The 24,447-nt window shown below is 39.8% G+C and overlaps 1 protein-coding gene across 1 annotated transcript in view; it reads left to right on the forward strand.

The window, feature by feature from the left end:
• The window catches only part of LOC122799215 (myosin phosphatase Rho-interacting protein-like), a 2,938,789-nt gene that overhangs the window by 2,853,945 nt on the left and 60,397 nt on the right, over positions 1–24,447 (forward strand). The gene's annotated exons all lie outside the window — the stretch shown is intronic.

Consider the following 24,447-nt stretch of genomic DNA (forward strand, 5'->3'; position numbering starts at 1 on the left):
CTGATTTTAGTGTCTGCGTGAACCAGATGCCCTTAGGAACACAGGTTGAGCTTGGCTAGGCTTGTAAGGGCCCTGGGGCCGTTAGCCTACTAACCTCCTATGATCCTACGAAAACAAGGTGTTTCATGCAAAGTCCTTCATGACATGGAACACTAAGTAAAGGTCACGATGCAGGAGCCTCTGCAAACATGAATACAGTGAGATGGAGGTTTTGAGTTTATCCTTGTACCTTAAGGAATTTAGTCTTGTCATTTTCTTCTTTCAGAGTCTTTGAGGCTTTCCAGTTTGGATAAGGTTTTTGAAAGCTACATGCCAAAGAGGAAATTGTACTCAATTATAAGACTAATGAGGAATGAGTAGATCTTATGAGTTATTTGGTTCTAGAAGATCTTCTCTTGGAAATTAATTAGGCAAAGTAGAATGATTTCCTAACTGTGCTTGATGCATGGTTTTCAAAGGAATGGTAATTACTGAAGAAGGTACCTAGATCTGTGATAACAGCAGTTTTAACTAGGGTGTTGTTTGTTTGGTGTAAACAAAAATAGTGTTGTTGCCCAACCAAAGCTACACTACATTTTGTGCTATATGTTTTGTAGCAATGAGTTTGAACCTGTAGTCAGTGACAGTCATTTGTCTGACCCAGACCTTGTTGGAGTATCCAATAATCAGTGTGGGATTTGGTATCAGCACTCCGCTTGCAGTTATCAGTAAACTTGGTCTTCCTAAAACCAGTCAACTCCACCTCCTTCTGTGGAAGAAGTGCCACTGTCATGATTTCAAAGAAATGAAAACATTCCCTGTCCTCCTCCTGGACTTAGTGCCTATCATCAGAATAGTAGCAAGGGTGGGGAAAAGGGGGAAGCCACCCCATGCACAAGGTGTTGGGGAGTGTGATTGGGAAATGTAGTTCATTCTTTTCAGTGCATTCTGTGTGTTAAGCTGTAGCAAGCTGTTTGTCAAGGATATTAGCACTTCATGACTGATTGCATGGGACACCACATTTGAACTCGTAGATGTTCGGCTTAATCACAAGTAAGAATAATTACCAGTTCATAGTTAACTATAGAACATGTTGCTGCCCCTTTCTGATCATGATAGCTGTCCAAAAGCCTTAGCTGAAATCCTCATTACTCCTCAAATCCTTCTACTGGAGATTTTGACTAGTTGTCAGTAAACTAACTGACCTAATACCAGTGGTTGGTATGAATGGCCCTTCTTTCACATTATAAATGCTAACACCATTGTACAAATAGTTGGTCATCCTACTAGGGGCTCAAACACACTTGATTATGTCCTTGAATATATGGCTACCTGTTGTACACCTCTCTGTGCATCATCTTTCTTAAATCAGACCATAAGTCAGTGACATTTTCCCTTAAAATTAATGGTACTTTCCTTGTAAATACTTGTGTTTGTAGGGGCTTCTCAAAAACAAATCTTCATTTACTTCATGACCTAAATAAATTCCACAGTAGTCTTTCTCTGACAGAACCCATTGCTGAAGCTACCTATACCTCTGAGTTTTACTATCAGTTAAGTAATTACATTGATAGGGTAGTCCCTATCCACACTAGATATAATGAAAATTTTAAAAACAAACCCCCCCTGTGGTGGAATAATTTTATCAGTAAACTATATAACAAGAGAAGAAAATAATTTAATTCTTGTTAAAATTTTCATTCTACCCACCTTAAAAGAAAACTATTAAAGAATGCAGGCAACCAATAGGAAGTTCAAAGCTGAACATGAAATTAAAAATAGTCTGAGAGACCAAAAACTACTACAAGTCTTAATTTCACTATGTCAGAAAGTTAAAAAAACTGTTAGGCATTTGTCCACAGTGAATACTGCCCACAATATTATAGCTGACTTTTATTTAAGTTTACATGCCCGTGTTAAAATGTCAGGTTTTGTGATATAAAGAAGTGAGACCACAATAAATAATTTTAAAATTTCACACCTTTAATGTGACCTATAACCTGTAAAATTCAATTGAAAATCAAACAAATATGTATTGTTCTGAGAGACTGCCTTCCAGATTATCTGCAAATATAGAGAGCTGAGTATATTTTTTTTGGTTATAGAGTTTGTTCATTGTTGCTTAGATCTCTGTTGAAACTGTTGTCTCCCTATTCTGAGAGACTGATCTGCAAATATACAGAAATGAGAAAATTTTTTTGGTTTTAGAGTTTGTACTGTTAGTTGCTGCTTAGATCTCTGTTGAAACTGTTGTCTCCCTGTTCTGTGAGACTGATCGGCAAATATACAGAACTGAGTATATTTTTTGGTTTTAGAGTTTGTACTGTTTGTTGTTGCTTAGATGTCTGTTGAAACAGTTTTCCCCACCCCACCCCTGTTTTCTGCCGTGTCTTCAGTTGGTATAACTGCTTTTCATAGCTTGTGTGTTAACTAACTCAAGGATCACTCGCATAAAATTTGACCTGTTAGTAACAGCCTGCATTTAATTGCTGGAACCTGTGTTCTGAGAGACTGCCTTCCAGACTATCTGCCGATATACAGAGCTGAGTGTATTTTTTGGTTATACGGTTTAATTGTTGCTTAGATCTCTGTTGAAACTGTTGTCTCCCTGTCCTGAGAGACAGATCTGCAAATATACAGAACTGAGTATATTTTTTTGTTTTAGAGTTTGTACTGTTAGGTTTTGCTTAGATCTCTGTTGAAACTGCTTTCCCCACCCCACCCCTATTTTCTGCCATGTCTTCAGTTGGTATAGCTTGTTTTCACTGCGTCTTTGTTGTCTAACTCAAGGATCACTTGCATAAAATTGACCTGTTTTTAACAGCCTGCATTTAATTGCGGGAACCTGTGTTCTGAGAGACTGCCTTCCAGACTATCTGCAAATATACAGAGCTGAGTATATTTTTTGGTTATAGAGTTTAATTGTTGCTTAGATCTCTGTTGAAACTGTTGTCTCCCTGTTCTGACAGACTGATCAAATATACAAAACTGAGTATATATATTTTTTGGTTTTAGAGTTTGTACTGTTAGTTGTTGCTTAGATCTCTGTTGAAACTGTTTTCCCCACCTCACTCCTATTTTCTGCTGTGTCTTCAGTTGGTATAACTGGTTTTCACAGCTTGTGTGTTATCTAACTCAAGGATCACTTGCATAAAATTTGACCTGTTAGTAACAGCCTGCATTTAATTACTGGAACCTGTGTCCTGAGAGACTGCCTTCCAGATTATCTGCAAATATACAGAACTGAGTATATTTTTTTGGTTATAGAGTTTAATTGTTGCTTAGATCTCTGTTGAAATTTAGAGTGATCTGCAAATATACAGAACTGACTATATTTTTTGGTTTTAGAGTTTGTACTGTTAGTTGCTGCTTAGATCTCTGTTGAAACTGTTTTCCCCACCCCACCCCTATTTTCTGCCATGTCTTCAGTTGGTACAACTGGTTTTCACAGCTTGTGTGTTTTCTAACTCAAGGATCACTTGCATGAAATTTGACCTGTTAGTAACAGCCTGCATTTAATTGCTGGAACCTGTAGTGTGAGAGACCGTCTGGAATCTGCAAATATACAGAGCTGAGTATATATTTTTTGGTTATAGAGTTTGTTCATTCTTGCTTAGATCTCTGTTGAAACTGTTCTCCCTCTGTTCTGAGAGACTGATCTTCAAATATGCAGAACTGATTGTATTTTTTGGTTTTAGAGTTTGTACTGTTAGTTGTTGCTTAGATCCCCGTTTAAACTGTTTTCCCCACCCCACCCCTATTTTCTGCCATGTCTTCAGTTGGTATAACTTGTTTTCACAGCCTCTGTGTTATCTAACTCAAGGATCACTTGCATAAAAATTGACCTGTTAGTAACAGCCTGCATTTAATTGCTGGAACCTGTGTTCTGAGAGACTGCCTTCCAGACTATCTGCAAATATACAGAGCTGAGTATATTTTTTGGTTATAGAGTTTGTTAATTGTTGCTTAGATCTCTGTTGAAACTGTTGTCTCCCTGTTCTGACAGACTGAGCTGCAAATATACAAAACGGAGTATATATATTTTTTTGGTTTTAGAGTTTGTACTGTTAGTTGTTGCTTAGATCTCTGTTGAAACTGTTTCCCCATCCCACCCCTATTTTCTGCAGTGTCTTCAGTTGCTATAACTGGTTTTCACAGTTTGTGTGTTCTCTAACTCAAGGATCACTTGCATAAAATTTGAACTGTTAGTAACAGCCTGCATTTAATTGCTGGAACTCGTGTTTTGAGACACTGCCTTCCAGACTATCTGCAAATATACATAGCTGAGTATATATTTATTGGTTATAGAGTTTAATTGTTGCTTAGATCTCTGTTGAAAGTGTTGTCTCCATGTTCTGAGAGACTGATCTGCAAATATACAGAACTGAGTATATTTTTGGTTTTGGAGTTTGTACTGTTGTTGCATAGATCTCTGTTGAAACTCTTTTCCCCACCCCACCCCTATTTACTACTGTGTCTTCAGTTGGTATAACTGGTTTTCATAGCGTATGTGTTATCTAACTCAAGGATCACTTGCATAAAATTTGACCTGTTAGTAACAGCCTGCATTTAATTGCTGGAACCTGTGTTCTGAGAGACTGCCTTCCAGACTATCTGCAAATATACAGAGCTGAGTATATTTTCTTTTGGTTATACAGATTGTTAATTGTGGCTTAGATCTTTGTTGAAACTGTTTTCTCCCTGTTCTGAGAGACTAATATGCAAATATACAGAACTGAGTATATTTTTTTGGTTTTAGAGTTTGTACTGTTAGTTGTTGTTTAGATCTCTGTTGAACCTTTTTTTTTTCCCCACCCTACCCCTATTTTCTGCCATGTCTTCAGTTGGTATAACTGGTTTTCACAGCTTGTGTGTTATCTAACTCAAGGATCACTTGCATAAAATTTGAACTGTTAGTAACAGCCTGCATTTAATTGCTAGAACCGGTGTTCTGAGAGACTGCCTTCCAGACTATCTGCAGATAAACAGAGCTGAGTATATTTTTTTGGTTATAGAGTTTAATTGTTGCTTAGATCTCTGTTGAAACTGTTGTCTCCCTGTTCTGAGAGACTGATCTGCAGATATACAGAACCGAGTATATATTTTTTTGTTTTGGAGTTTGTACTGTTAGTTGTTGCTTAGATCTCTGTTGGAACTGTTTTGTCCCACCCACCCTCCCTATTTTTGGTTTGTAGTTTAAATTTGGCAGCTTTTGCAGTTGCCCGCCTGACTGTAGATTTGATCTGGCTCACTGCCCCAGTCCCATCTCTTTACCACATTCTACCCAATAAACTCTTTCTGCACTTGCTTTTAGTCCTTTTTAATTTAATTACATTTTTTAAACTGTGTTTGGTCTAATATTGCTACATACTCAAGTGTGCAAGCTTGCACTGCATGTGAATTGTTTTTACTACTGTTTTTGCTACTTTTCTGTAAAAAAAAAAATAAAAACTGTAAGCCTGTTCCCTACCTTTCCTGTAACTAGTGTTCCAGATACAGATTTGCTGTATCCAGGATTGTATGTAAGCTTCTGAGCTCCCCAAGCCTTTCTGTGTTGGAGGGAAGCCTTCTAGCTTATTAGTGGGAATGGTAAGCAGTAGGTAACCTGTCTACCACATAAAGAGTGGTTCTGGCCCAGAAATTGTAGTTATTGGCCATTTGGGCAATCTCTTCCATTTCTCTCAACTTTCTGATTTGAAAGCCTACATTTGCACTTGTTTCTGTCCTGTAACTTGCCTAGTTCAGATACAGATTCTTAGTTTTTGCACTTAAATTTGTTTATTCATGCTTAGCACTTGTTCAGAACTTGTAAGCACTAAATATGTTACTAGTTACTATAGCACTCAATCTTCCTCATTACCTAGAGGAAAACAGTTTCTGTACTTACTTTTCTCGCTTGCTTAGAGAAAATCAGCTCTTGTACTCACTTTCCTCACTTCTCTAGAGGAAAACAGTTTTTTATTCAGGCATGTACAAGGGTCAGCTCCCAATGTTCTCTCCTGTCTATCTGTTGAATCTGGGCTTCTTGAGGCAATGTAGAAATTGCCTCATGTACACAGACAACCCTCACCTCCTACCAACCAACTCTACAACCTGTGAGAGATACACTTATCTAGCAAAACTGGAGGTAAAGCTCTCTCCAACCAAGACTGAACTTGACAGTCATGATCATGAGGAGAAGGTAAACATTTGCACCACACCACACTCATCACATAGTCTCACTAAATCTACACCACCAAAATCCACACACAGTAACACAAAAACATTTGCGAAGGCTCTCAGTAATAATCTAAGCAACAGAGACCTCCAAAGCAGAAACGCAAGCAACCTCCATCCCCCAACACAACCCAAGTGACACATAGCCCACAGACTCAGTGTGCCACTCAACCACAGCCAATAAGGCAAAACACTGTACCCAACACACTAGTCATAGGTGACTCTATAGTCAGGCACACTGATGTCCCACTCACCAGGCTAAACAAGGAGAAGGTTACTGTCAGCTGCCTGTCAGGTGCCAGGATCCGCCACATAACCCACACACTCAGGTCACTCCACAACAAGTACAAATACGACTCTGTCATTGTCCATGTTGCTGTGAATGACCTGAGACGTACTTCCCTAGACTACATGAAAAGAGACATGGAAGAGCTCTCCGATTTTGTAGTTTAGGCAGGTATGACCCTAGCCCTGAGTAGCATTCTGCCATCGCCCCAAATGGTACTGCAGTACAAGGACAACATGATTGACTTCAGCAATTGGCTAAGCTTCTGGTGTCATTCTAAGGGGATCCAGTATCTTGTCTGCTTGGGATGGCATGGTCAACAGACCACGATGCTTTGCCACAGATGGCCTGCACCTGTCACCCCTGGGATTCCTGATACTGGCTAAGGCTTTTGCTGCCCCTATAGTGCCTTTTTTAGGCAAGGTTCAAATAACAAATTCACCACCATAACAGGAACAGGCAAGCAAAAACTGAGGGTAATGCTACTCAATGCTAGAAGTCTAAATCTCAAAATGCACTCACTCGAGGCACTCCTTAAAATGGAGAACATCGATATTTGTGCAGTGACTGAGAACCTGTTTCAAGGCTCCAGACAGCACCCCTGCACTACCAGGCTATAACTCATACCACACTTTTCGGCCATGTAACCTGGACCGAAACACCAAAGGCAGAGGTGTGTCTATATTCATTAAGTATATCCACACCTCCAGGCTAGTCGCTCAGCATAATGCATCCGAGGTTATCCAAGTGCAACAAACTCTGGGCAAAACTACGATCCAAATTTTAGCTTGCTACAGATCCCCCACCATGCCCCAGGATTCCCACTCCTGTTTTCTTGATGTACTGGAAAATATTAGGGTTCATCCAAACACCCTAATAATGGGCGACTTCAACTACCCCACCAGTAACTGGGAAAACTACTCGTGTACCAACTCCTTAGCTCAGCGCTTTCTGGAATTCATAAACTCCAATGCCCTGGATCAACTTATCCACACCCCTGCCAGGGGCAACAATATCCTAGACCTAGTCATTACCAACATGAGTGATCTGTGTTCCACACCTGAAGTCAACTCCTTGTTAGTCCGATCTGACCATAAGCTAATCACCCTTGATATCCACATCCCGCCCCCACCACCCATTAAGAAAACCACGGTAAAAAATTTCTCCAAAGCCAACTTCATGCTTCTTAAGACAGAAGTGGTGAACTTCATGACACCCATGCAGATGAACAATACAGTTACAACTACTGAATCCTACACAAATGCACTCTATAAGCACTTACACGAGTGCATGGATCGTGCTATCCCAAACAGAACCAAGACGCTATCCTCCAAAAAAAGGAAGTCAATCTGGTGGTCCTCTGCCATAAACAAACTGTACAACAGAAGGAAGAAACTCTTGCAAAAGAGAGTAAAATCCCATGAGTGGAGGAGCTCCCTGTTCAGCCTCAGTAAGAAGCTGAGATCCCTTATAAGATCCTCCAAAGCTAGCTACGAAAACAAAATCACCACTAATTCTAAGGACAACCACAAAGCATTCTATATCTATGTCAAGAATCTTGATGGCAACACCCAGATCTGCTCTGAGTTACAGCACAAAGGCACGAAAATTACAGAACCAACTGATATTGTCAACATCCTGGCAGATAGGTTCAGTGCTAACTTTACCCCACCCCCAGCCCCTAAAGGGCCCATATCTATACAGGAAGAATGCAGAGTCCCTGTAATCACAACTATGCAGGTAAAAGCTGCAATCTCTGAAGCCAAAAACACAGCATCCATGGGACCGGACAACATCCCAGGCTGTGTTTTACACGAACTTCAGAACGAACTGGCTCCCCACTTAAGCACCATGTTCAATAATAGCCTTGCATCAGGTTTTGTGCCCACTGAATGGTGCACAGCAACAGTTATCCCACTCCACAAAGGGGGAGCCACCACTGATCCCAGGAACTATTGACCTATTAGCCTGATGAGCCTGGTCTGCAAGGCCATGGAACTCCTAAACAAAGACATTGGTAAACTGCAAACTCTGGATCCCACCCAGTTCGGGTTTGTGAAAGGCAGATCATGCCTCCTGAACCTGATCGACTTCTTTGAGGCAGTCACAAAAGTCGTAGATGAGGGTAAGGTGGTTCACTCAGCCTATCTTGACCTCACCAAGGCTTTCAACACCATCCCCCATTCTGGAATTATAGCTAAACTCACTAAACTAGGTATAAATCCCTACATCACAAGATGGGTTGCCAACTGGCTCACTGACAGAACCCACACTGTAAAAGTTGCAGACTCCAAATCTGACCTCAAAGCAGTGACAAGTGGAGTACCACAGGGTTCCATTCTGGGACCTCTGCTGTTAGCCTGTACTTCAGAGAAGTAGATACCAAACACAGAAGGCCTCTGGATAACGAAGTTCGCAGATGACTGCAAACTAGGAGCCATAGTCAAGTCCCCAAATGATGTGGACATCCTTCAGAAGGGCCTCGATGAGCAGATGCCTGGTTTCAGAGCCATGGCCTCAAGCTCAATGCCAAAAAGTGCAGTGTCATCCCCTTTGATAAAAACTCTGTACCCATGAACTACCACATAGGCAGCAATCTATTTAACATCGAATGTGTGATAAGAGACCTTGGGACCCAGGTGGACAGTAGTCTCTCCTTTGATAGTCCGATTGCCACAGTAGTCAGTAAGTCCTTCTATGTGGCACACCTCATCGTAAAAGGGTTCTCATCCAGGAAAAAAGAGGTCATTGTTCCCCTCTACTCGACACTCATTAGGCCCATTATAGAGTACAACGCCCCTTTTGGAATGTACCTCACAAGACATCTGCAGCAGCTGGAAAGGCCACAGAAGTACCTCACAAAGAGGATTACTGGCCTCAAACAAATGCCCTACACTGACCGCCTCAAAAAACTCCAGCTTTACTCCATATCATATCACCTACTCCGAGGTGATCTCTGCCTAACATATAAAGCTATGTCAAACTTAGAGCTGTTGGACATGCTACACCCAAAGAAATCCCAATCCCTCAGAGCTACATGCTCTAAGGACCTAAATCTTGTCACCACAATAAACAGGACATGCTGGAGGGATAGATTCCTGTCACAGAGACTTCCCCATACTCTGGAACAGGCTACCCATCTATGTCAAGCAAAGTTCTTCATTAGCACTCTTCAAGAAAAATCTTGATGAGTGGATGGGAAATAGGAAACACACCCCGGGGTTCACTTCTGTGTCTTTGCTCGACAGTGGCACAGGAAAATAACTTTCTTGGGTGGCGTAAGCCAGGGAACCTTGTTGGCTAGGCTTACGTAGGCCCTTGGGCCGATAGCCTAGTACCTACCTATAAACCTATAAAAAAATAAAAAAGTACAATATATTGGTTGCATAAGTGTGCACACCCTTAAACTAATACTTTGTTGAAGCACCTTTTGATTTAATTACAGCATTCAGTCTTCTTGGGTAGAAGTCTGTCAGCATGGCACATCTTGACTTGGCAATATTTGCCCACTCTTCTTTGCAAAAGCACTCCAAATCTGTCAAATTGAGAGGGCATCTCTTGTGCACAGCCCTCTTCAGGTCACCCCACAGATTTTCTACTGGATTTAGGTCTGGGCTATGGCTGGGCCATTCTGGTGAAGCCATTCTTTTGTTGATATGGATGTGTGCTTGGGGTCATTGTCATGTTGAAAGTGAAATTCCTCTTCATCTTTAGCTTTCTAGCAGACGCCTGAAGGTTTTGGACTGGTATTTGAAACTGTTCATAATTCCCTCTACCTTGACTAAAGCCCCAGTTCCAGCTGAGGAAAAGCAACCCCAAAACATGATACTGCCACTGCCATGCTTCACCGTGGAGATGGTGTTCTTTTGGTGATGCAAAGTGTTGTTTTTGCACCAAATGTATCTTTTGGAATTGTGGCCAAAAAGTTCAACCTTGGTCTCATCAGACCATAACACATTTTCCCACATGCTTTTGGGAGACCTGATGTATTGTTTTGCAAATTTTAGCCAGGCCTGGATGTTTTTCTGTGTAAGAAAAGGCTTCTGTCTTGCAACCCTACCCCATAGTCCAGACATATGGAGAATACAGGAGATTGTTTTCACATGTAGTACACAACCAGTACTTGCCAGAAATTCCTGCAACTCCTTCAGTGTTGCTGTAGGTCTCTTGGCAGCCTCCCTGACCAGTTTTTGTCTTATCTTTTCGTCAATTTTGGAGGGACGTCCAGTTCTTTGCAATGTCAGTGTTGTCCCGTATTTTCTCCACTTTTTGATGACTGTCTCCACTGTGTTCCATGGTATATCCAATGCTGTGGAAATTTGTTTGTACCCTTCTCCTGACTGATACCTTTCAACAATGAGATCACTTTGATGCTTTGTAAGTTTTCCGTGAACTATGGCTTTTGCTGTGACAGGCAACTGAGTAAATGTCGGGAAAATCCTACTAGGACAGCTGAACTTTATTTGGGGTTAATCAGAGTCTCTTTAATTGATGGCAGGTGTGTACCCAAGAAGACTGAATGCTGTAATTAAATCAAAAGGTGCTTCAACAAAGTATTAGGTGAAGGTTGTGCACACACAACAAAGTATTAGTTTAAGGGTGTGCACACTTATGCTACCAGCGTATCGTATGTTTTTTATTTTTTATATTTTTTCCCCTAACAGATTTGTTTGTTTTTCAATTGAATTGTACAGGTTATAGGTCACATTAAAGGTGGGAAAAGTTTTGAAATGATTTATTGTGGTCTCATTTTTTTATATCACAAAAACCTGGTATCAAGGCACTCCTAGCCACTTGGCCCAATTGTTCCCATCAAGAGGAGTAAGCAGTGGGCCATCTACATAGGATTTCCCTCACTTCTGTAAGGGGTATTCTCTTCAAGTAGCCTTGTCTGTCCCTTCTGAGTAGGAGTGGTGGTCATAACAGTCTGCGCTGTGAAGATCAGACTGTTCAGTGTGCCCCAGATTGCATGCAAATCCCGCCCAGTTGTCTGGAAGAGTTGAGTAGACCACACTCTTTCTTTCTGCCCCTCCCTGCCTGGTTCCTTCAGCCTTCAAGCCACTAATCTACCTCCATTTGCCTGTGTCACAGTAAGGGCTTCATCCCTGTGTGCCATGAAGACAGGCTCTATATGACAAATTAGTGCAAATTTGATTCCAGGGACTGTTGCAGCTATTCTACAGATTCCACTATACCAGATACCCATGTTAATTACTGTGGAACAAGTCCTCTCAAAAGCTAAGAAAACTATCAATGGATCCTAATAACATATCAAGTCACCTGATTATTTTTGTCAAATATGGCCTATCTGAACCCTGCTTAACGTGTTTAATCTACGCCGGTCTACTGGTTCCATTCCTGAAGCCAGGAAAACAACCGTTGTTGATGTCATTATGGAAGGGTGGCCCAACCATGAACCCTGGTAACTGTACCTGTGGCATGTATTATCTTAGGCTTCATTAATGTGAACATTGAAAAATCTCTCAACCCTAGACCATAATGAATTCAGCTTTGTCAAAGGCAGATCCTGCCTCTTTAACCTCATTAATTTATTTGAAAAAGTCAAGTGTCCCATCTCAGTCTCTGACTGCAACCCAGACAACCTGAATTGGGTTAGGGGCTTTGAAAGCTGAAAGAGCAATATAGGGGTGGGCAAAAGTCACCTAACGTGCGTCTGTGTGCTTGCCTGGGAGGGAGGATTGTGGTGGCTCTTACTCCTATAGTGACCTGGCACTCTAGGTTCATAGGTTGGTACTATGCTATCAGCCCTAGGGCCTATACAAGCCTAGCCGTAACAATTCCCTGGCTATTTCTTCCCACAGTATTTGCTTCCCTTGGACCCCTGTCTAGCAGGGTGATTGATGTGATCGCTGGGGTGAATTTCCCATCTCAAATCCAATCATCAAGGTTCCTTTTGAAGAGGGCCAAAGAGGTGCTCTTCTTGACATGTATGGGCAGTCTGTTCCAGAGTCTGGGGAGTCTCTGGGTCAGGAACCTATCCCTCCAACCATAGTGTAGGCCATTCCACTGAGAACAAGCCTGGGTGGAGGGCATGGAAGGGTCTGTCAGAACAAGTGTAGGAGCCCTTTTAGAGGTGTGTCAGGGAGAGGGCATACCTTCATATCAGGGGTATATGCAGCCCCTTCACTGTGTTGTTGAGACCGTCACCACCGCTGCATCAATAAAATGCCCTAACTACTACCAAGTTAGCAGATCTTCAGGGGTTCTTTCCTCACTGAGACTGAGTGGGCTGGGAACTGCTGTTGCCCTGTAAGGAATTAATAGACCCTAGATTATGTGGAGCTGATGGTCAGCAGGCAATGAAGTGCCAAAAATATTTTAAAAAATTATGGAAGCAGTGGGTAGCAATTATGCAATACATACAGCAAGTTGGACTTGCCAAAGCCCTTTACCACCATTCCCCATGCAGGCAGTATTGACAGACTTGTAAATTTGAATGTAAATCTACATGTTATGCTGTGGATGGCTATCCACATATTGTTTTGTGGAGAGCTAACCATTTTGTTGACAGAATACATGTGGTTAGAGTCATGCATACCACTTCTGAAATCAAAGTAGGTATTAGTGGTGTACACCATAGCTCATTGTTGGACCATCCCTTGTTCGGCTTCTATTTCTTAGACAGTCGATCAAGTACTCCTGGCCTATGGTTCTGTTAGTTTCCAGGCAGTTAAATTGGATGTTTGATTTTCCACTGACTGACAGTTGCTCCCTGGGTCAACATGGGTTAGACTATTGTTAACAAATGGTGCTCAAGCAATAGTCGCAATCTAAGCATGAAAAAATGTAGTGTAATTCATTTTGGCAAACAAAATTATTCCACATCATATACTATAGGTGGAACACCCCTCCAGCCAGTCACTGTTGTAAGGGGTTATAGGTTCTCTTGTTTAATAATTCCTTATCACTTGACTGTCATATCTCCATAGTAGTTAAGAAAGCTTTCTGACATGCTCATCTAATTTTGAAAGGCATCGCCTGTAGATCCATAGAAGTCTTAATTTCCCTTTACTCACCTCTCGTCAGACCCACTATTTTTTCTTTGACTTGCAGATAATTTTTTTAAACAAGAAACATTTTTATTAAATTGTCACTTATGATATAGGCAGTCATACATTTATGTAAATGAAAGCAAACCATATTGACATATTTTCAATTGCAAACTTTGCACATCACTTGTAATCTAGCCAGTCATTGTCAGTCAAATATTACAAAGCTCGTTCAATTCCTGCCTTCCCTTAAACCTCTTTCCTGCTTTGAAACATTATTCTGCATGTATTGTTCCCACAATTCTCATTTTTTTCCATGTAATTTGCTCCCACCCTTTCCTGAAGATCCCACTTCCAGTTGTTTTATCTCGTTACTATATTCACTTCCTCTAGTCCAGTTGGTTAAGACTTTGATTTCCATTTCTAGTAATTGCTTTTTTGGTAGCCGCCAGAATTAAACTCAGCAAGGCCTTGCTATGTCTAGGCAATTCCAGTTCTGTATCACAGCTCAAACCAATTAGCTCACCCAGTATTTCTGATAGAGTAGTCTGCAGGGAATTATTAAATTCTGCCAACTCATTACACTCCCAAAAGATATCTTCCCAATTACCTCTTTCAGCCGTAATGCAATCTGCCTGAGGAAAATTTATTTAGAGTTTGCTTGGGGTATAAAAATACCTGTGCAAACGCTTCCAATCAAAGATCCTAAATCTTCTAGATGTTGTTACATATTTGGGAGCAATACATGTATCCCCCCATTGTTTCTTTGTGGATTGCTTATCCAGTCTCTCTTTTGAATCCTTTCTAATCTCCTCTAATTGATTCCTATAGTTCTCATGCACTTTTTTATGTGCCCTACTAAGTACCCCTTTTTAAACAGCAGCTTCTGTTCAAGATTCTACTAAAAATTCTACCATTGTTGGTCTTTCACTTAGAATCCCCCTGTTTCTTTTTCTTTACCTGTACTCTGTTATCAGTCCTTGATAGGGAAGTCAATCTGTAGCCTGCAGTGCAAATTAATTCTTAGCCTCTTCCCATTCTGTTACCTTTCCCTCTCTAATTATTTGCTCCAAATACTTTGGTTCCTTTGCCAATTTTCTCCAGTAAATTACCTCCCCCTTTGCCTATTCTCTGTATCTCTAATTGCAGTTGTCTGTATCAGCAGAATCCATTTTTTTTCATTCCGGTATAGGCATAGTTCTTAGAATACTTTCTGTTACTTTATGAAAGTAATCTGTATAGTTATTGTTGTTCTCCTTAAGGATCTGCATCTGAAACCCCAGTCTCTCCTTGAGCTTCCCCGTTTTCATGATCACCCCTTTCCACTTTGAATTATAGGTTTCTGCTTTTGCTATGTGTAGGAGCCTAACTTTGTAGCATTGAAAACCCCCTTCAAATTGGTTAATCCCAAACTGCCTTGTTCTGTTGGAAAAATTAGCTTATCCCACTTAACTCTTGCCCTCTTTCCCTCCCAAATAAAATCCTTCAGCTCTTTATTAACTGATATCTACAACTTCTCCTCTGGTTGATAAAAATATGCCTGACCTGTGCATAAAACTAAAGGAACTAAAACCATTTTAACTGCTTGTATCTTGCCATTCATATCCATAAAACGGAGATTCCAATTTCTCCGTTTTTTTTATTGTTTTGTCTCTTCCTACATATTAACTGCCATACCAGAATCCTTTTTAATCCATACTCCTAAGTACGTAATTTTATGATGCCTCCATAAATATGGGTATTGCTGAACCAATTTGTGTGTGGGTACATAATTTAAACTAATAAATAATGAGGACAAATGAGTGGAAGATCTAAGATTCCCTAGAGTTCAAGCACCTAATAAAAACATACTGTGAATATCCCACCTAATAACAGGTGTTAGAAATACCTTTTTAACAACTTTCCAAAGTGTAAATCCACTAATGAAAGTAGAAGCACAAGCTAGTTTAAGTTGAATCTTCTTTATTAAAAAACACACAAACAAGCAAACCAAATAGTAGTTGAAAAAATAAAGTATAGAAATTCACCATTCCATTTATATACCTGTTTAAAGCATGTTATGACGTGTGACATGTGATGACAGTTTAGCCTTTTTAGGTTGTAACTTTTTAATTCAGTGTTTGAGCTTAACTAGATGCACATTGAGTATTGTTGGCAGGTATAGTACATATTTATACTGGCTCCAGTATTATAACATTCATAAATTTTAAACAGGGTCCTGTTTACACATTTTTTCTAGAGTTTGCAGATCTGAGCGAATATCATAGCTGTGAGCACGAGTAACGGTTTGATTTTCCACTAGATTTTTCATATATTTTTATAGATTTATGAGTGTATTTTGCTTTAAAATTCATTAATAGATTTATCATTTGAGATGAATAGACTTATGTACATATATATATTCTCAAGTGTTTGGTAGGTTTTTATTTAGGATTTTTTTTTTTTTGTTTGTTTGTTTTTTTTTTTTATCCCACATTTTCTTAAATAATATGTATTGCTTTTAGCCCAACAAAATGTAGTGTTATATATTATTTAACTTTTAATTTTAAATTTTAGTTGCTTTTCCCACTTGACACATAAACCTGAAGAAGTTCTAATAGACGAAAACAATCTATGTTAAAAATGTTTCTGAATGTTGGTAAAAAAGATTTTTAAGGAATTTTGAAGACTTAGGTTAACTTTTTCTTTTTTGATACTACAATGAAATGCTTTCAGGAGTTTTTATTATTAATGTATAATTTTTAGTTTAACTTTTAGTTTAGCTTAACAAATCCTGGAATCACAAAGCTTGAAGTAGGGCAGTGCTGTGTCGAATATTACACTGGTGTACTGGGGAAAGGGATATTTAACATAAATATGCTAATTGTCTTTACAATACAGCTACCTAGTAAACCACTCCCAAGCTTTTAAACATCCTTTTAAAAAGGTATATAAATGGAATGGTGAATTTCTACACTTGATTCTGTTTTTTCAACATTTTGGATCATTTGCTTGTATGTTTATAATAAAGAAGATTTGATTTTAACTAGCTTGTGCTTCCCTACTTTCGTTAGTAGATTTATACTTTGGGTAGTTTTTAAAGAAAGTATTTCTAACATCTGTTATTAGGTGGGATTTCACAGTATGTTTTTTATTAGGTGCCTGAACTCTAGGGAATCTTTGATCTTCCACACAGAGAAGTTTCTTCTTTATTTGTTTTTGGACCCAGTATATTGACGTACTGAGTTTGTGAGACTTCAAGGGACACCATGGAGACTGTCTGTTGTGGGTACATAATTTACAGCTATTGCCTTTGTTTTAGCTTCATTAATTTTGTATCTCAAAAAGATTTGAAAGTGTGTCTAAAATGCTCCCCAAAGCTGAAATGTCCTTTTCTGGTTTTATCAGGTATAAAATAATATAATCTAAAAATAGAGTCAGCTTTTCTTGACTACAATACCAATTATATTCTTGAATTTCCAAGTCCCTTATTTTCTTTGCCAGTGGTTCTAAATGTGATGCAAATAACAAAGAGGAAAGAGGATATCCCTGCCTGGTTGCTCTGCTCAAGCATTAATTATCAGAGAGGAACCGAGCCACTTTAATTTTCGCCTCCGATCCCTCATATAACATCCTAATCAACCTTATAACTTCATCAGCGAATGCAAATGCTTTCATTGCCCTGCTCATAAACTCCCAGCTTACTCTGTCAAATGCTTTCCCTGCATCAAGACCTACCAATAACAGTGGTATTTTCTTACATTCTGCTTCCATCTGGATCATGTTCTGTTAAATGTTGTAATGTTGTAAAATGTTTGCCTCCCTTCCACAAAAACATTGCTCCACATCTATCAGTTTTGGCATCACCTTTGCCATTCTTTTAGCCATTGTAGACATAAACACTTTGTAATCATGGTTTAGGATTGAAATGGGTCTGTATGAAGCTGGATCTGAGGGAGCATTACCCTCTTTAGGTATTACAGCCACCACTGCTTTCCTTCAGAGTGTTGGTGCTTCTTCTCCTCGTAAAATACTGTTGAACAAAACCTTCCAGATCTTACTATTAAACAAAACCTTCCAGATCTTTAGCATTTTTCCCTCCTAACTTCCAAACTTCCACAGGAATACCATCTATTCCTAGGGAGTTTCCTGTGGGTTGGTTATACATCACCATTTTTATGTCATATCCTCCTATCTTAAGTGTTAGAAATTGATCCTCATCTACCTCTAGCCTTGGCATATTTAATTTTTCCATAAACATTTCCATTTGTACCTTTTCTTGATTTCCCAATTTCTCTGCTTTGTACAGAATCATAAAAAATTCAAAATATTTCTACTACCCCTAGAGGATATTTGATTATCTCCCTTGTTAGACTCCCTAAACTTGGCAATAACCCTTTCTACTTTTTGCTGCCTGAATTGTTGTGCTAAAAGTGTTTATGCTTGGGAGTTATTATAAAAAAAAAAGAGTTGATTAACAGCTCTTCTCACATATTCTTAGTTGCCATAACAGAATCCTTTTTAATCCATCGTATTTTATTTTATCGTGTCCCGATAAATATGGGTATTGCTGAACCTGTGTGAGTACATAGTTTGCAGCTATTGCCTTTGTTTTGTCTTCATTAATTTTGTATCCTACAAAGACTTGAAATTGTCTCAGAATGTCCCACAACACTAAAGTACTTTTCTGGTTTTATCAGGTATGAAATAATATCATCTGCAAATAAAGCCAACTTTACTTGACTACCATACCAATTATATCCTTATATTTCTGAGTCTCTTATTTTCTTTGCCAGTGGTCTAAATATATGCAAATAACAAAGGGGAAAAAGGACAAACCAGCCTGGTTCCCCTGCTCATACAGAACTTATCAGAAAGGAACCACCCCCTACTTAAATTTTCATTTTCGATGCTTCATGTATCCTCTTAATGAACCGTATAATTTTATCAGGGAATGCAAATGCTTCCACTGCCCTACTCATAAAACCTCATCTTACTCTGTTGAATGCTTTCTCTGCATCAAGACCCACTAACAACAATAGTATTTTTTTACATTCTGCTTCCGTCTGAGTCATCCTGTTCTATATTACTGTCAGATATTTGCTTCCTCTCCACAAAACCACATTGATCCATATCTATCAGTTTTACATCACATTTGCTATTCTTTTTGCCATTATAGATGTAAACACTTTATAATCAAGGTTTAGAATTGAAATGGGCATATATAAAACTGGGTCTGATGGGTCTTTATCTTTAGGTATTACAGCCACCACCGCTTTCTTCCAGGATGTTGATGCTGCTCCTCTTTTTAAAATACCATTAAACAAAACCTTCCAGAGCTTTATCACTTTCTTTTCTTCTAGCTGTCAAGCTTTCACAGGAATACCATCTATTCCTGTGGATTGATTATACATCACCATTTTTAGCTTATCTTCTCCTATCCTAACTGTTAGTAATTGAGTCTCATCTACCTCTAGCCTTGGCATATTTTATTCTTCCATAAACATTTTCATTCATATGTTTTCTTGATTTCCACATTTCTCTGCTTTATACAGATTTTTAATTAAATTTCCAAAATATTTCTAATACCTCTATGGGATCTTGTGTTGTTTTCCTTGTTTTAGGCTTCCTAAGCTTAGCAACAACCCTTTCTACTTTCTGAGCCATTGTGCCAAAAGTTTTTGGGTTCTGGAGTTATTAAAAAAACACTTCATGGGATCATAGGAGATTACTAGGCTAACAGCCCCAGGGCCCTTACAAGCCTAGCAAAGTTCATCCAGTGTTCCCAAGGGTGTTTGGTTCAAGCAGACACTAAAATCACCACCTGTTGACCCTAAGAGGGCAATCTTTCTAAACTCATCCATATTATCGAGGTAGTCCATTATTTTCTCTTTAGCACTCTGCAGTTGTGCCTGTTCTTGTTATGCGAGATTCCCCCTATTCTTCAGTACTTTAACCTTTGTCAGTCCCTCTAAGTAATTCTTGTTACTTCTTAACCATATCTCTCTTTTTTAATTTCCATCCATCCTGTTTTTAAACTCCACTTTTATTTTATCCCACTCCCTAGCTATATATTATCTGAAGAAAGTTCTTATCTTTTTTTAATAACTTTCCACTATCCATTTGTTAAATTCCTCCCTTTTTAACAAATAGGTGGGGAAGCACCAGTGTCTCATTTTTATTTCATTGCCCTGCATTTTTATTTTAGTTATTATTAGTGTGTGATCTGAAATAGTTATTAGAATCATATCAAACTTTCAGTAAAATGCACATGTTCTTGTGAAATATAATTTCTGTCTAAATTAGCCTGGTTTTTGTACCTTGGAGAATAATATGTAAATTCTCTCAAGTCCTAATACTGAATTCACATCTTCATACCAAATATTTTCTTAAATTTCTTCAAAAGTCTACCCTCTTTTGTTATATATAACTCTTTCAGGCCCCCCCCGAACACATTCTCACTGTTGCAAATCAAATTCCAGTCCCGACCTATAAGTAATATTCCCTGCTGAAAGCTGATTATTTCTCCCAGAATTTTCTTAACCTCTATTGTAACAGTTTTAAGTGGAATATAAACACATGCTAGCATAATCCTCTTCTGTTGCCAGTAGCCCTTTGTACTACAAATCCACCGTTATCTCCATTATCTTTTTTCCCTCTTCTATCAGTATTGGAGCTCCTCTCGCAGTTAATATAAGTGCCCCCCCCCCTTTTTCTTTGTCCCAGACATTCCACTGAATAACCATACTGAAATCCTTTCTTTATCAAATTCACATGTTCAGTTCTGTCCAAATGTGTTTCCTATATCATAGCCGTTTGCATTCTATATTTTTAATATAGCTTGCTGCTACTCCTTTTTTGTATATTTCTGTGAGACCATACACATTTAAATATATATATGATAAGTTATTATTCCCACCTCTTATGTATAACAGCTTTTTGTTGTTGTTAATGTCTCGTTTCAGCTTTTGTGTTATATACATACACTAATGTTTGGCAGGTTGATCTTTTATACAGTTGTTTATTGTCATATCCATTTGAACCCGTGTCACATCTTACAAAATGTTTTAATGAAAACCCTCAAATAACACACCCCAGAACAACCACAGAACCTAGTAACTTAATATTAACACACAAAACTATGTACATCTTCAAATAATGAAGTTTAACCCTCCTAATAGGGAATGGTTGTCCCTGATTGACAGCCACATTCACAGGCTTGAATTAACCTATAATGAAGGCTCTGATGATGTCAATTTTCATTTATTCCTCAACATGTGGATTCAGATCCAATCCTGTGATTTTACTCTGCCACTTTTGACAGCTCATGGCTTACAACAATCTCTTGAACTTAACCCTTCCATACCTCAGATCTTGTTTGCTGTCTTTGCGTGTGTACGTGGTCTCTACTGCTCTTGAGTGTTAGTGAGTTTTTTGCCACATTTAAATCTTTTTATTTTTATAACTCCCTTATCTATCTTAAATTAGTACTCTCTATATCCTCCCTTAGCCCTACACTTTTTCTAGCTTAACTTAATGCCATTGCTAGTAGTTTCTGATTCCTCTTTACCGGTAACCTTCACGGTCATTGTTGATAGCCCTTTCCTTTCTTTTCCTATCTACCAAAAAAAAGGTTATTCTTTGTTTTATTACCTCTTCTTTGATTATGGCTGAAAAAAGTCTGGATTTAAGAAGTGCAAGCAGCACGGGCATGATTCCCTTATCTGATGCTCACGACTCTTGCGTTTATTCTCTGGGCCCTGCCCATTTAGAAGTCCCTCGTGACATTTGCAAGTCATTTAACCCCAGGGCTTTATTGGATAAGAAAAATAAATTGATTTTGAAGGGGCTTCTACAAACTAATTTTTTGAATCACTTGCTGGAGCTCAACCCTCCAAAGCAGGCCAGAAAAAATCAAGGAAACAACTTGCTGAATCTTCCATTGCATCCTCCAGTTCTAGCAAGCAGCCAGCCAATAAGGTTTCCAAATTGTTGGATCCGAAGTCCACATCTTCTGATCCGACTGCTAGGTCTGCCTCTTCGGATCCTATTCTGTCAGAATCAAAACAGCTCCCCCAGATCCAGTATGCATCCTGTCTGGGCCCAGTCCCCTCTTGGCTTCCTTCACCCTTTTAGAGAGGCGTCGAGATTCAAGATTTCCTTCCATGTTTGCTTCTTCCCGTTCTTCAAGGAGTCTTACAAAGGCGGATGTGGATGGAATGATGATGAAGTTTCTCTCAGCACAGATACAGATGGGAGTTCACCCAGCTCCTACCCCTTCGGGTCAGGACACCTTCACCAGTACTACTCCATGATCCTGGTTCATTCTCTGATCCATCCTTCAGTTTTGGAGCCCTTGGATCTGAGCTTTCTGGAACTGTCTGTTTCAGATCCAAAGATGGTGGTATCATCGGATCCGTTTACTTCTTCAAAGCTGTTAAATCTGGATTACTGTTGGAGCTGAAGGACCATTGTTTGCTCCAAGGTGCTAGAGTCAACTCCAAAGCAGTTGGAGCCTTTTCCGCCCCTCAGAGCATCTGCATTGGACAGCTCAACTCTGACTTCTGCCTCATGTGGACTGGCTTCAGGTCAGATGGAGACGATGGTCCGGAACCATGCCTTCTTGGCTCAGTTGACCTTCTCACCGGGGAATTTATATTTGAGATAGTAGAGAGAATTTTCTCTTTCGGAATTCAAACAGTTCCTTCTCCCCTCAGATCTTCCTTCTGGTTCACAGATGTCTTTGTGCTGTGAGCCACATCACTCTACCACACAGGAACAGTCAGCCCAAAGCTTCCAGACCACCCAGCAGGGTATCCTTATTTCTTCTACTTTTCCAGAGCATCCCACCGAGAAAGTCCCTATGAAGAGAAAGTGCAAAAGGAGGCACTTAGACTGCCCTCAGGAGTCAATCACTAAGATACTGATTTCAATGAAGGGAAAGGTTCCCAAAGATCATCACGTGATGATGTCTCCTTTGGAGGCATTTTAGAGGTAATTAAGCAAAGAGATGGTTGGTCTATCAATAATCCTTCTCAAGAGGAATCAATATTCCTGGAGGCCTTTGCATCTGGCTCGTCTACTTCCTGGGTGACTCTGCTCACCGATGAGCTCATTGAGTTGATCTCTCAGTGGACATGGAAGGAACCTGATTCTGTTGAGCCAACCCCCAAGAGAACAGATAGGATCCTGGCACCACCCAAGGAGAAAGAGTTTTGGAGCAAGGGAGTACCAGTAGATGCCATGGTCATGACTGCGGCCATGAAGAAAGAACTCACAGAACCAAATTCATCTGTTCATCCCCCTAGCAGGAAGGCTAAGGTGATGGAGAGGTTTGGGAAGCATGTCTATGCTTCAGTAACTTTTGCTCTTCAGTTGTTGAACTATTTAGTGCACTTTACCAGACTACAGAGGGATTTGATTAAAGAGCTTTCCAAATCCCTCTCGGGAGCAGTAACTGCCGAGGCACAGACTTGCATTGCATCACATTTGGCTACCTTACAGTCCATTACTAACTTGTCTGTGAGGCTAATTTCTCATGCAGCTGAAGGTACCTAAAGTGTGGAGGGTTCAGGCATTTCCATTAGGAGGCATGCCTGGATGCACTTGTGTGATTTTGCAGAGCCCTTGAAAGTCCTCCTTTGTCAAGCTGCTTTTGACAGAAGTTCATTGTTTGGTCCAGAAGTGAAAGACACACTCTCCAGATGTGAGCAAGATGGTAAGACCTTGTCTGCAATGGACGTACATTTTTAGACCCCCTCAAAGAACCTTTTCTAGGAATCAACAATGTGGTCAGAAGATGTGTTTCAGAAAGTCTCAGGGTCCTTTCCATGATCCGCATGGAGATAGTTCCCTAGGGGTAGAAGCGGAAACTCTAACAGATGACACTGCCGTCATGGCAGAGGAGGCCCACAGAACCAGGGCTTCAGAGATTCTTTTTCTGGCAAGCCATATCAGTGTTCATGAAAGAAGGCCCAATTGCCCACCTTTGGAGGTAGTTGGGGGATGTCTATCCCTGTACCAGGAACCTTGGCTAAACATTACAAAAGACTTATGGATGCAGAGGATTATTTCCAGAGATTATATAATTCCCTTTTCCTTTCCGCCTTCCTTAACAGTAAACAGAATTCACAATGTTCCCCCCATCAGATGAAAGCAGCAGCTCTAGAAATAAAAAAGCTGCTAACAAAAAGAGCTGTCCAAGAGGTCCCCCCAGACCAGAAAGAATCCAGAGTTTACTCAAGATTCTTTTTAGTGCCAAAGAAAACATGAGACTGGAGACCAATTTTGGATCTCCGCAATCTGAACAACTCTGTGCAGTGTGCCAAGTTCCAGATTGTCATGGTTCAGTCCATTTTGCCTTTCCTGCACAAGGACGGCTGGATGTGTTCAGTAGATCTTCATGATGTGTACTATCATATAAAAATGGACTCGTGATCCAAGAGATATCTACGTTTCCAGTTGGGAGCCAGTCATTACCTATTCAGAGTACTGCCCTTTGGTCTCACCACAGCCTCTAGGGTGTTCACCAAATGCATGGCAGTAGAAATAATAGCCGCTGCTGACTTGAGACTGCATGGATCCTAGTGTTTCCGTATCTGGATGACTGGCTTATTACCTTCCCAGCTACTACTCAAAGCAAGAGATTATGTATTGCAATTTTTTTCTCACCTAGGCATTTACTGTCAGTCTTAGCAAATCTCATCTAGAACTAACTCAAGTCCTAGAATTCATAGGAGGCTTGTTCGACACTGTATCAGTGACAGCCTCCCTTCCACTGTCAAGAGTACAAACTATAAAACTTTAAGTCAGGAAGATCATTCAAAACTTATCATTGTCAGCCCAATTGATTCTACAGGCATTAGGTTCGATGTTGACTGTCATAGTTCTGGTACCATTGTCGAGATATACTATGTAAGAATTCCTCAGTGGACCCTGACAGCTCAGTGGTGCATCCTGTACCATCCCTTATCTGCC

The sequence above is a fragment of the Protopterus annectens genome, chromosome 4.part0 (assembly GCF_019279795.1).
Source record: "Protopterus annectens isolate FY-2018-M chromosome 4.part0, PAN1.0, whole genome shotgun sequence".
Taxonomy (NCBI): Eukaryota; Metazoa; Chordata; order Ceratodontiformes; family Protopteridae; genus Protopterus; species Protopterus annectens.